Source organism: Phoenix dactylifera, unplaced genomic scaffold (assembly GCF_009389715.1).
Source record: "Phoenix dactylifera cultivar Barhee BC4 unplaced genomic scaffold, palm_55x_up_171113_PBpolish2nd_filt_p 001573F, whole genome shotgun sequence".
NCBI classification, from domain to species: Eukaryota; Viridiplantae; Streptophyta; class Magnoliopsida; order Arecales; family Arecaceae; genus Phoenix; species Phoenix dactylifera.
In genome coordinates this window covers 73,386-85,037 of record NW_024068880.1, presented here as the reverse complement: position 1 = coordinate 85,037, position 11,652 = coordinate 73,386, and positions in this window count along the sequence as shown.

Genomic DNA, 11,652 nt, shown 5'->3' with positions numbered 1-11,652 from the left:
CTTTCTCACGCCATCTGATGTTGACTAAGTCAATATCACAAGTCCATCACGAGATCATGATCTCCCATCATCCCATGATGAAGATCCAATGGCTCTAATCCATGGCGCATCCATTTGATCCTTCTCTTCATCCAAATGTTGATCCAACGGTCAAAATTAAATGTTTTATCAAATCTAATCCAATTAGACTCAAATCAAGCCAATTAGGTGCCAACTCTTGGCTAACCCATATTAGAATATGATCTAATCAAATTAGATCAATTAAGAATCAGATTCGAATCCAATTCGAATCAGATTCGAATCCAGTTCGAATCAGGAGCTAAGGTTTGCAACACCTGCTAGGATGTTTATCTTGCAAACATGATCTAATCCAATTAGACCCTTGATAAGTTTTCTTGTGTGCGACCCATTGGGTTCCATACTTAGCCAGCAATAGGTGTGAGTGCGAGTTGACCCAACTTGATTAGAACTCTTCTAATCGATTTAAGTCCAAACTGCGCGAACCCGAACTTAACAATTAGAATCCTTTCTAATTGGTGATCGAATTAAACTCTTTAATTCGATCAAACCTATAAACAAGATTGACGTCTAGCAACGTGTCATGTCTACCCGAAAATATGAATTTGGTGGAAATACCAAAAATACCCTTCAGTGGCAAGTTACCATGCAATTCAATCCTTTAATCAAACTGCATCCCAAATATGTATATGAGTATGAATATATGTCAAACTCAATTTCATATTCATATTTTTCTCAATCTTTTAATGATAATTCAAATAATGAAACATTAGAAACTCTTTCTAATTTTCATTCTGCTTTGATCAAAGGTTCCTGAATTATCATATGATTAGAATAAATAGGATGCTATCTTCTCTTACTAGAAGTGATTAATTCCTTGTTGACCTACTCATAATCTTCGTACACAATTCACCATATCCAGAAGACCTCGTACATAACTTATTGTCATGAATGAGTGTAAACCAAATATGGGTTCATGTGCACAAGATACCATGGTGATCTCAGGTCATAGGATCAGTTGCACAACTCCCACTAAGAGAATCATCTTTTGACATGTAAGTAAGACTTCATAAGATTTCTCTTTGTAGGTCAATTCAGTGAACTCATTCTCTAATGAGCACCCACATCTTTGTATTAGTGTCTCCACACAAATGATTGTGAGATCAATCATCCTCTGCATCGAGCATACATAAGACATGCCAGTCTTTCCGGTAATCATTGATCCCCGACTCAATGTACCAATGACTGGGAATATTTAAGATTAGGATTTTAGGATTTTAAGTCTCACTAGTATGATCTCATCATAGTCTTAAAACCATTGCCCTAATCTAAGGAGTTTATCATAAATATAATCAACAGCATATGATAAAACATAACGCCTTTATTCATATTTAAATGTCATGTACATGATTTGGACAAATCAAAAGAAAAACCCTTCGCAATACATATTGCGATTGGCTTGTAGGGCATCTACTCTTTCAAGTGAATCTAGTGAACATGCAAGTGATTGTTTCATTAGAATCCATTTTAAATAGTTCATACTTATGAACCAATATATTTATTTTGGATTCTTTGACTTGATTCGTGCCCTCATGGGTCACTTCAAGTCTATCCCAAATCTCTTTTGCAGAATTGCAAGTAGAGACTCTATTGAATTCATTCCTATCTAGTGCACAGTAAAGCACATTCATTGCTTTAGAATTGAGTTGTGCCTTTCTCATGTCGTGTTCATCCCAATCCTTTTCGAGTTTGGGTACAGTGACCCCCTCTACATAAATGGATGGGATGTATGGCCCATTTGCTACAATGGTCCACATCTCATAGTCTTGGGCTTGGATGAATATTCTCATCCTAGCCTTCCAATATGAGTAGTCAGATCCATTAAAGAATGGGGGTCTTTGGGTGGACTGACCCTCAATGTGGGAAGATCCAAATGGGGTTGTCATTTTGATCTTTGACTCTTAGGGTAGAAGAGTTTAGGCTCTGATACCACTTGTTGCCTAGATAGACAACCCAAGAGGGGGGTGAATTGGGTTTTAAAATAATTTGGCTATTAAAACTTTTGTGGATAACTAATTAATGCTTTTGCGAGATGATTAATTAGTTTCTATGTGCGGTGAATGAAATGCGAGAGATAGAGAGAGACAAACAATCACAAACACAATGTTTTATAGTGGTTCAGAGCTAACCCTTGCTCCTACGTCCACTCCCCAAGTCTCACTTGGGAATTCACTATAACCCCTTGGATTACAGCCGGTTGTTTTCCAAGCTCACAACCAAACTTGTTGTTTTACGAGCTCACAACCAACTCGGTCGGTTTTCCCAGGCTCACCGACTAGAACCAACCCGATTGTTTTTCCGGGATCACAATCGAACCCTTACACGTTGGTTTTACACTCGGCTCACCAACCAACCTCAATACCCTTGATTCAATCCCCGATTGAACCAAGCAAAGACAAGATGGAAGTAAAAAGGAGTAACAGAAAAACAGAGCTTCTCAAAAGCAGATAAATAACAATATAAACAAAAGAGAAGTTAGAAGCCCTCAAACACGTTAGAGTTGGAGTAGAGTAGGGCTTCTTGAACTTCGGGTCTCCTCTTGAATGTCTGATCGACTTGAATGCAGGAGGAGATCTCTTTCAATGTTGGGAAGAAGTAGGTGGATGCAGTTAATGTTGCTCTTCCCTCTTTTCCGTTGAAAACCAGGTTGCAGTGAGTGAAAGCTTGATTACTTTGAGTGGAATAGTTGTTCTCTACCTTGCTACAGTCCTCTGTGGCTATTTAAGCCACCCCCACGGAAAACTAGCCGTTAGAGACCTTTTTCTGCCCGTTCTGCACACTCTGCACAGCCTGACAATATGTCCGTTGGTGGGTTGAGTCGACTCGCGCGATCAGGAGTCGACTCGGCTGTAGCGGGAGTCGACTCATGCTTTTCTGGAGTCGACTCGGCAACTGTTCCGGATTTGAATTAAAGTCGCCTCTTCGACTGGGAGTCGACTCGACTTGACCCGGAGTCGACTCGCCAACTTCTGGAGCTGACTTGGCATTTTCGGAGTCGGCTCATCCCATGAAGTCCGTGGATCTATTTTTGAACTTGGTCCACTCGAGTCGACTCGACAATCCTGGGAGTCGACTCGGCGCTCAGAGCCCGAACTCTCGATCTACTGTCTTTTGGCTCGTCCAGTTTGGAGTCGACTCAAACTGTTCCGGAGTCGACTCGGCTCTCAGTTTCCGAAACTTAGTCTTCTGTGTTTTTGGTGAAGCGCTGCCTTGGAGTCGACTCGAGCTGTCTGGGAGTCGACACGAATCTCAGAGACAGCAAATTGGTCTTCTGTCTTCTTTGGGGTCGCGGTGTCTCGGAGTCGACTCGTGCAATGCGGGAGTCGACTCGAATCTCAGAGTCCGAAAACTGCTCTCTGACTTTTTCTTGTGTTCCTCTGAGAGTCGACTCTCACTACCTTTGGAGTCGACCTGCCAACCATCGGAGTCGACTCGCGTTCCACAGGAGTCGACTCGAATCTCAGGGTCGAAAACCGCTCTCTAACTTTTCTGCTGTGACTCCTTGGAGTCGACTCATACTTCTCCGGAGTCGACTCGGTAAACATCGGAGTCGACTCGCGCACTTCAGGAGTCGACTCGCTGACAGATTTTGAGTTGATGCTTTCTGTTTGTCTGTCTGTTCTCAGTTGGAGTCGACTCGTAATGGTCAGGAGTCGACTCGAGCCCATGCCAGTGATCCTGATATGCTTGGAGTCGACTCGTAATACTCTGGAGTCGACTCGAGTCTCAGACTTTGGTTCAAACTGACTTCTTAACTTATCCAAAATATTATGAACCAAGTCTTGAGACACTTAGACAAGATTTTCACTGAAACACTCAATTGAATTCATTAGTAAACAACATATATACTCTAATGCTTTGAGCTCATCAAAATCAAATAGGGTTTTAATCAATCACTCCACAGAGGTCAAGTTCAGCGGTCCACTTCGTCGCAGCTTCATTTTCCCTTCCCAGCATCTCGTGCGACCCAGCTTCTTCTGCATCTTAGCCTAAGCACCAGCAGTCCGTCTTCTCCGCTTGTGAAGCTATCTTGCACCCGAGTTCCAACCAATCCCAAGCGTTCAAGCCCAGCCGGTCAGCATCCCATGAAGCATTTCATCCACGTCCGTGACCCAGCGTCCGCAACCATCTCGAGCATCTTCGCATCCCACGCGTCTCGGATTTCCTTCCTCCCAAGCTTCCACGTTCACAGAATCCCAGCATGCCACGTCCGCGTGCAAAATCCACCGCGATCCAGCCTCTCCCCGCGTCTGCAAGCCAGCCGTCCACGGTTCATCCTCCTCACAAGCGCACACCTCATCCCAGCAAAGATCCAGCTTCCGTCCGCTTCTTTCGCATCTGAGTTCATCCGTTCGCATCCCAAGCTTCACAGCAACCAAAATTCCAGCTTCTCCCAGCGTCCGTGCTTCCTAACGATCCTCCTCGCACCCATCCGCCACAGCCACGTCCAACCACATCCGCGTCCGAAGATCCCGACATCCCGTGATTTCAGCATCAGCAAGGCATCGTCCGCGTCCATCCTTTTCTTCCGGATTAGCATCCATCCGTTGATCTCCATCGCGTGCGAGGAGTGGATCGAAGGCGAGCTTGATATCCCTCTCGGCTGGGAAGTTGGCGATTATTTATTCTATCCTCATTCGGTGAAACAAGGCAGTCCCCATTTCAAAAAAAAAAAAACAGAGGAGCTCCCCCTGTCATGAGAGAAAAGAAGAGAGGGAAACAGGGGAGCCCCTATTAGGGAAACAGGGGAGCCCTGTTTCCAAAAAAAAAAAGAAAAGAAAAAAAAAAGAGTTTTCTTTTATGTTAATGGAGGGCTGATTTCTTAGGGAGGGAGATGGAGGAACTTTGATGTATTGCTCTTTGAAGTAAACTATAAACTTTTGCTTTCAATGGTTTATATTTATTGATATGTTCTTGATTCATGTGTAGTTATTTCATAGATAGATCTTTAATGGATTATGATTATTGATATATGGATTGCTTTAGTATTTGATTCGTCGTAGATGTAGAAAGCACGACGGATGCTTAGAAATTGAGTTCATATTTCATGAAACATATACCATGATTAGATCTATCCTACATTTAATCTTTAATCAAGAACCATAGAGTTTATTCCTTGGATGCAATATCATCAAGGGGATTCCAGATCCCTACCATCTTTATTTCATTGAATTTTGTTTATTATTCTTTGCATTTAATTTTGAAAATCAAAGCATCATTTTAATCCACAAATTTATTCAACTGAAAATTACATCTAAAAATTACGCTAATAATCTATAGTTCGTTCCCTGAGGATTCGACCTCGGATTCCCGAGAATTTACTACTTGTGCGATTCTCCTGCACTTGGGAGAACAATTTTATTTTTGCACCACCGGTAGTACAAGAACACTTCCTGCACTAATCGAAGTAACCATCTAGCAATGGGACCCGACGACCGGATAGGCCGAGTAGATGCAAAGCAACATTCTAGAACCTATGGACCATGGTTACCGCATAATTCATCCTCTTAACCAGAAAATGCCCAGGGTGGGTTCAGAGTCTGTCTACCCTAAACGATCCATCCGGAAATATGTTTCAATTCAATAAGTCAAGTGATAGAGATTTGACTTTTCTGGCCAGGGTACTACTTAATTGAAAACACAAGGCATTCACCCTTATTCCTAAGGAAGGTCAATCCCATCTTGATTTGCAACTGACTACCACAAGTACTTGACTGGACCCAGAAACCTTCCGTCGCTGGATTAGAAATCCAGGTAGTCCGGCACCAAAGTACAGTGAGTTGCTTGCAAGCCACCGATTGCAATCTTAGGTCTAAAGGATACATATACCCATATCCACTCGGAACAACTCTTGACAAGAGAGAGTCCGTCAATTGGTCACGTTCAGTGAACGTACACTACCATTCACCTGTATACCATACTAGTATCTCTATACTCTTTGGTTTGGAAGACAACCAACAAATATGATACACAATGACCTACGCCCGATAATACTATCATCCTATTAATAGTATATCATACGGTCATGAACTTTGAAGGACCTGTGTGACAAAATCATATTTCATTACACAAAGCAGTCCTAAGGACTTCATCACATCGGAGTTTGTGAAGATGTTCTGGTGATGAATAAATACCATGTTATTTATAATTGATTCAAATACATTTACAATCAACAATTGATTGGATTTAGGACATAATTCCCAACAACTCCCACTTGACCTAAGGCCAATCAGTACAGTATCGTATACCCATCTTCAAGTAATATGGTCAAACTCCTTTACACTGAGGGCCTTAGTGAAGGGGTCGGCTAAGTTATCCTTCCCGTCAATCTTTTGAAGATCAACGTCACCTCGTTCTACTATCTCACGAACAAGGTGATACCGGCGCAGAATGTGCTTGGTGCGTTGGTGTGCCTTTGGTTCTTTAGCTTGAGCGATGGCCCCGGTGCTATCACAGTATAGTGGGACTGGTCCATCAGCGGAGGGTGCAACTCCGAGCTCAGCAATAAACTTTCGTAACCAGACAGCTTCTTTGGCGGCATCAGATGCAGCAATGTATTCAGCCTCGCATACAGAGTCTGCCACGGTATGCTGCTTGGAACTTTTCAGCACACGGCCCCACCTAACAGGGTAAACACATAACCAGACACAGACTTGCTATCATCTCGGTCTGATTGAAAACTTGAATCGGTATAACCGACAAGTCTCAACTCAGTATCTCCATAAACAAGCCACTTATCCTTAGTATTTCTCAAATACTTGAGGATAGTCTTTACAACTTTCCAGTGGCTCTCTCCTGGGTCAGATTGGTACCTACTCACTACTCCTAGTGAATACGCCACATCTGGTCTAGTACATGTCATAGCATACATAATAGATCCCACAGCAGAGGCATATGGAATTCTACTCATACACTCTCTTTCTTGGGGAGTTGTCGGGCAATCTCCTTTAGAAAGAGTGATTCCATGACCTATCGGAAGATAGCCTTTCTTGGAATTTTCCATGCTGAATCATTTCAGCACAGTCTTTATGTACGTGGACTGGGATAACCCAAGCAACCTTTTAGACCTATCCCTATAGATTTTCATCCCTAGGATGTAGGATGCATCTCCCAGATCTTTCATGGAGAACTGTGATGACAGCCAGATCTTTATTCCCTGTAGTGCAGGAATGTCATTCCCTATTAAAAGAATATCATCCACATACAGTACAAGAAACATCACTACTGAACTATTTACCACTTATATATGCAAGGTTCCTCTCCGTTCCTAACGAAGCCATACGTCTTGGATCACCGTATCAAAGCGTTGTTCCAATTCGGGATGAGTGTCAGTATAAGGATTCTGAAATGCTTGCCTCTTAGATTTATCTGCAGAATAAAACCTTCAGGCTGTATCATATACACCTGCTCCTCTAAATCTCCATTCAGAAGCGGTTTTAACATCCATCTGCCAATCTCTAAGTCCAGATGTGCAGCTATCGCAAGCAATGATCCGAATGGATTTCAAGCATTGCCACAGGGAGAAGTCTTGTCATATCTGACCATAACGTTGGCGAAATTCTTGGCAACCAGACGGGCTTTGTAGGTTTCCACATTTCCGTCTGCGCCTCTCTTCCTCTTGAAAATCCATTTACACCTGGGTTTGATTCCTTCAGGTGGGTCAACCAATTCCATACTGAAGGTTTTAGCATGTTATGGCAGCGGGAGTTGGTTTAAAAATTTCTTGATAAGTTTTACCCTTTATTAAGCCAAGATCACATTAATGGAAGCAATCAAATAATATAATATGCAGAAATAGAAGAACCTCTAACGCTAATTCAATATGCAGAATTTTCACTAGGTGCCCAAGTGTTCACCCTCCAACGTTGATCCACACGCTTGATTTAAGTCTTAAGCCGACTTTGATCCTTAATGAGAATTCTTAAGAACTCTAATGGCTTGCTTTCCTTTCTTTTCTATTTTTTTTAACCTTCTAAAATCACTTCTAATCCTTTTTGTCCTAAAGAAGACCACCTTGTCTTGGCTTAGGACACACTAGAAGCAATGCTAGAAAGAAAGAAACTAATGTAAGAAAGAAAGAGAGGAGTGGGGTGGAGTTGGAATGATGAAACCCATGGAGTGCTAGCCTATTTATAATAGGTGTAGGGATGCATCTCCAAAGGATGCATCCCATCCACACATCCTTTCATGAAAGGACATCATCTAAGGGCCATATCAAATAAGAGGAGGTGCAGATCAAGTGAAGAGGTGTATCAAATGATATGTCCTTTCATGTGGTGCCATATTTTGACCAAGTCAACATCACATGCTAATCACATGTCCATCATGCCTTACCTCTTGATCTTTCATGATGATGATCCAAGGGCTCCAATGCAAGGCGCCATTTACTTGACCCATTATGTCTTCATCCAATGGTGGGATTAAGATCCAATGGTCAATTATGATAGCCATCCTCTAACCCAATCCAATTGGGTTAAACCAACTCTCCATTATGTCTTCATCCAACGGTAGATCAAGATCTAACGGTCTAGATTGAATGATTTATTAAATCTAATCCAATTAGACTCAAACCAAGCCAATTAGGTGCCAACTCTTGGCTAACCCATATTAGAGATGATCTAATCAAATTAGATCAATTAAGAATCAGATTCGAATCCAATTCGAATCAAGAGCTAAGGGTTTGCAACACCTGCTAGGATGTCTATCTTGCAAACATGATCTAATCCAATTAGACCCTTAATAAGTTTTTGTGTGTGACCCATTGGGTTCCATACTTAGCCAGCAATAGGTGTGAGTGCAAGTTGACCCAACTTGATTAGAACTCTTCTAATCGATTTAAGTCCAAACTGCGCGAACCTAAACTTAACAATTAGAATCCTTTCTAATTGGTGATCGAATTAAACTCTTTAATTCGATCAAATCTATAAGACAAGATTGACGTCTAGCAACGTGTCATGTCTACCCAGAAAATATGGAATTTGGTATAAATACCAAAAATACCCTTCAGTGGCAAGTTACCGTGCAATTCAATCCTTTAATCAAACTGCATCCCGAATATGTATATGAGTATGAATATATGTCAAACTCAATTTTATATTCATATATTTCTCAATCTTCTAATGATAATTCGAATAATAAAATATTAGAAACTCTTTCTAATTTTCATTGTGCTTTGATCAAAGACTTTCTGAATTATCATATGATTAGAATAAATAGGATGCGATCTTCTCTTACTAGAAGTGATTAATTCCTTGTTGACCTACTCATAACCTTCGTACACATTCCACCATATCCAGAAGACCTCGTACATAACTTATTGTCATGAATGAGTGGAAACCAAAATATGGATTTATGTGCACAAGATACTATGGTGATCTCAGGTCAAAGGATCAGTTGCACAACTCCCACTAAGAGAACATCTTTTGACATGTAAGTAAGACTTCATAAGATTTCTCTTTGTAGGTCAATTCAGTGAACTCATTTCTCTAATGAGCACCCACATCTTTGTATTAGTGTCTCCACACAAGTGATTGTGAGATCAATCACCCTCTGCATCGAGCATACATAAGATGTGCCAGTCTTTCCGGTAAACATTGATCCTCGACTCAATGTACCAATGACTGGGAATATTTAAGATTAGGATTTTAAGATTTTAGGTCTCACTAGTATGATCTCATCATAGCCTCAAAATCACTGTCTTAATCTAAGAGGTTCATCACAAATATAATCAACAGCATATGATGAAACACAATGCCTTTATTTATATTAAATGTCATGTACATGATTTAGAAAATCAAAAGAAAATCCTTCACAATACATATTGCGATTGGCTTGTAGGGCATCTACTCTTTCAATCTCCACTTGCACTAAAGCCAATCGCCCTTATATTTCATCCCCATACAATCGAGGTGGCGATCGAACTGCTGTTGTGGTAGAGCTTTAGTGAACGGGTCTGCTAAGTTGTTCTTTGTGTCTACTCGTTCAATGACTATGTCTTGTCTCTCGACGATCTCTCGAACGAGGTGGAAGCGTCTTAGAATGTGCTTGGATTTGTGATGAGATCTTGGTTCCTTTGCTTGAGCAACAGCTCCAGTGTTGTCACAATAAACTGGAACTGGTCCAGCAATCTCAGTAACTACTCCCAACTCAGCGATGAATTCTTCATCCAGACAGCTTCCTTAGCGGCTTCACTTACAGCGATGTATTCTGCCTCAGTAGTTGAGTCGGCTACAGTTTGCTGCTTGGAACTCTTCCAGCTCACTGCACCACCATTTAGGGTAAAGACATACCCTGAAGTGGACTTGCTATCATCTGGGTCTGATTGAAAACTAGAATCAGAAATTCTTCTAGTTTCAACTCAGATCCTCCATAAATTAGAAAAATATCTTTAGTCCTTCTTAAGTACTTAAGAATATTTTTCACAGCTATCCAATGATTTTCTCCTGGATCAGCCTGGAATCTGCTTGTTATGCCTAAGGCATAAGCAACATCAGGCCTAGTACATAGCATAGCATACATAATTGATCCTACTGCCGAAGCATAGGGAATAGAATTCATTCTATTCCTCTCTTCAGATGTCTTAGGAGACATCTTCTTAGAGAGACGTATGCCATGACTCATAGGTAAGTAACCTCTTTTACTTCCTTCCATGCTGAATCTTTTCAGCACATGATCTATGTACTTAGATTGGGACAAGCCTAACATCCTTTTAGATCTATCCCTATAGATCTTTATACCAAGTATATAGGATGCTTCTCCCAAGTCTTTCATGGAAAAGCTTTTTGATAGCCAAGTCTTTGACCGATTGTAACATTGGAATATCATTTCCAATGATTAGTATGTCATCTACATACAATATTAAGAAGACAACGACACTCCCACTAGTCTTCTTGTACACACATGGTTCATCCACATTTTTGATAAAACCAAACTCTTTGACTGTTGTATCAAAACGGATGTTCCAACTCCTCGATGCTTGCTTTAATCCATAAATGGATCTCTTAAGCTTGCATACTTGATTTGCTCTCCCACTTGAGACAAATCCTTCTGGCTGTGTCATGTAAACCTCTTCCTCAAGATAACCATTAAGGAAGGCGGTTTTGACATCCATCTGCCAAATTTCATAATCATAGTATGCAGCTATTACAAGCAAAATCCGAATAGATTTAAGCATGGCAACTGGTGAAAAAGTTTCATCATAGTCAATTTCTTGCTTTTGCCTGAAACCTTTTGCCACCAATCTAGCCTTGTAGGTTTCTACTTGGCCATCTGCTCCAATCTTCTTCTTATAGACCCATTTGCAACTTATAGGGTTTACACCTTCTGGTGCATCAACCAAAGTCCATACTTGGTTGGTATACATAGAGTCTATTTCGGATTTCATAGCTTCTAACCATTTGTTAGAGTCATTACTCATGATAGCTTCCGAATAGGTCAGAGAATCATCATTTTCGACGATGTGGGCTTCATCATTCTCAATGATAAACCCATATCTCTTAGGTGCATTTCGCACTCTATCTGACCTTTGGAGAGGAGATGTGTGTTGTGGTTGTACTTCATCAATGGGTACATCTG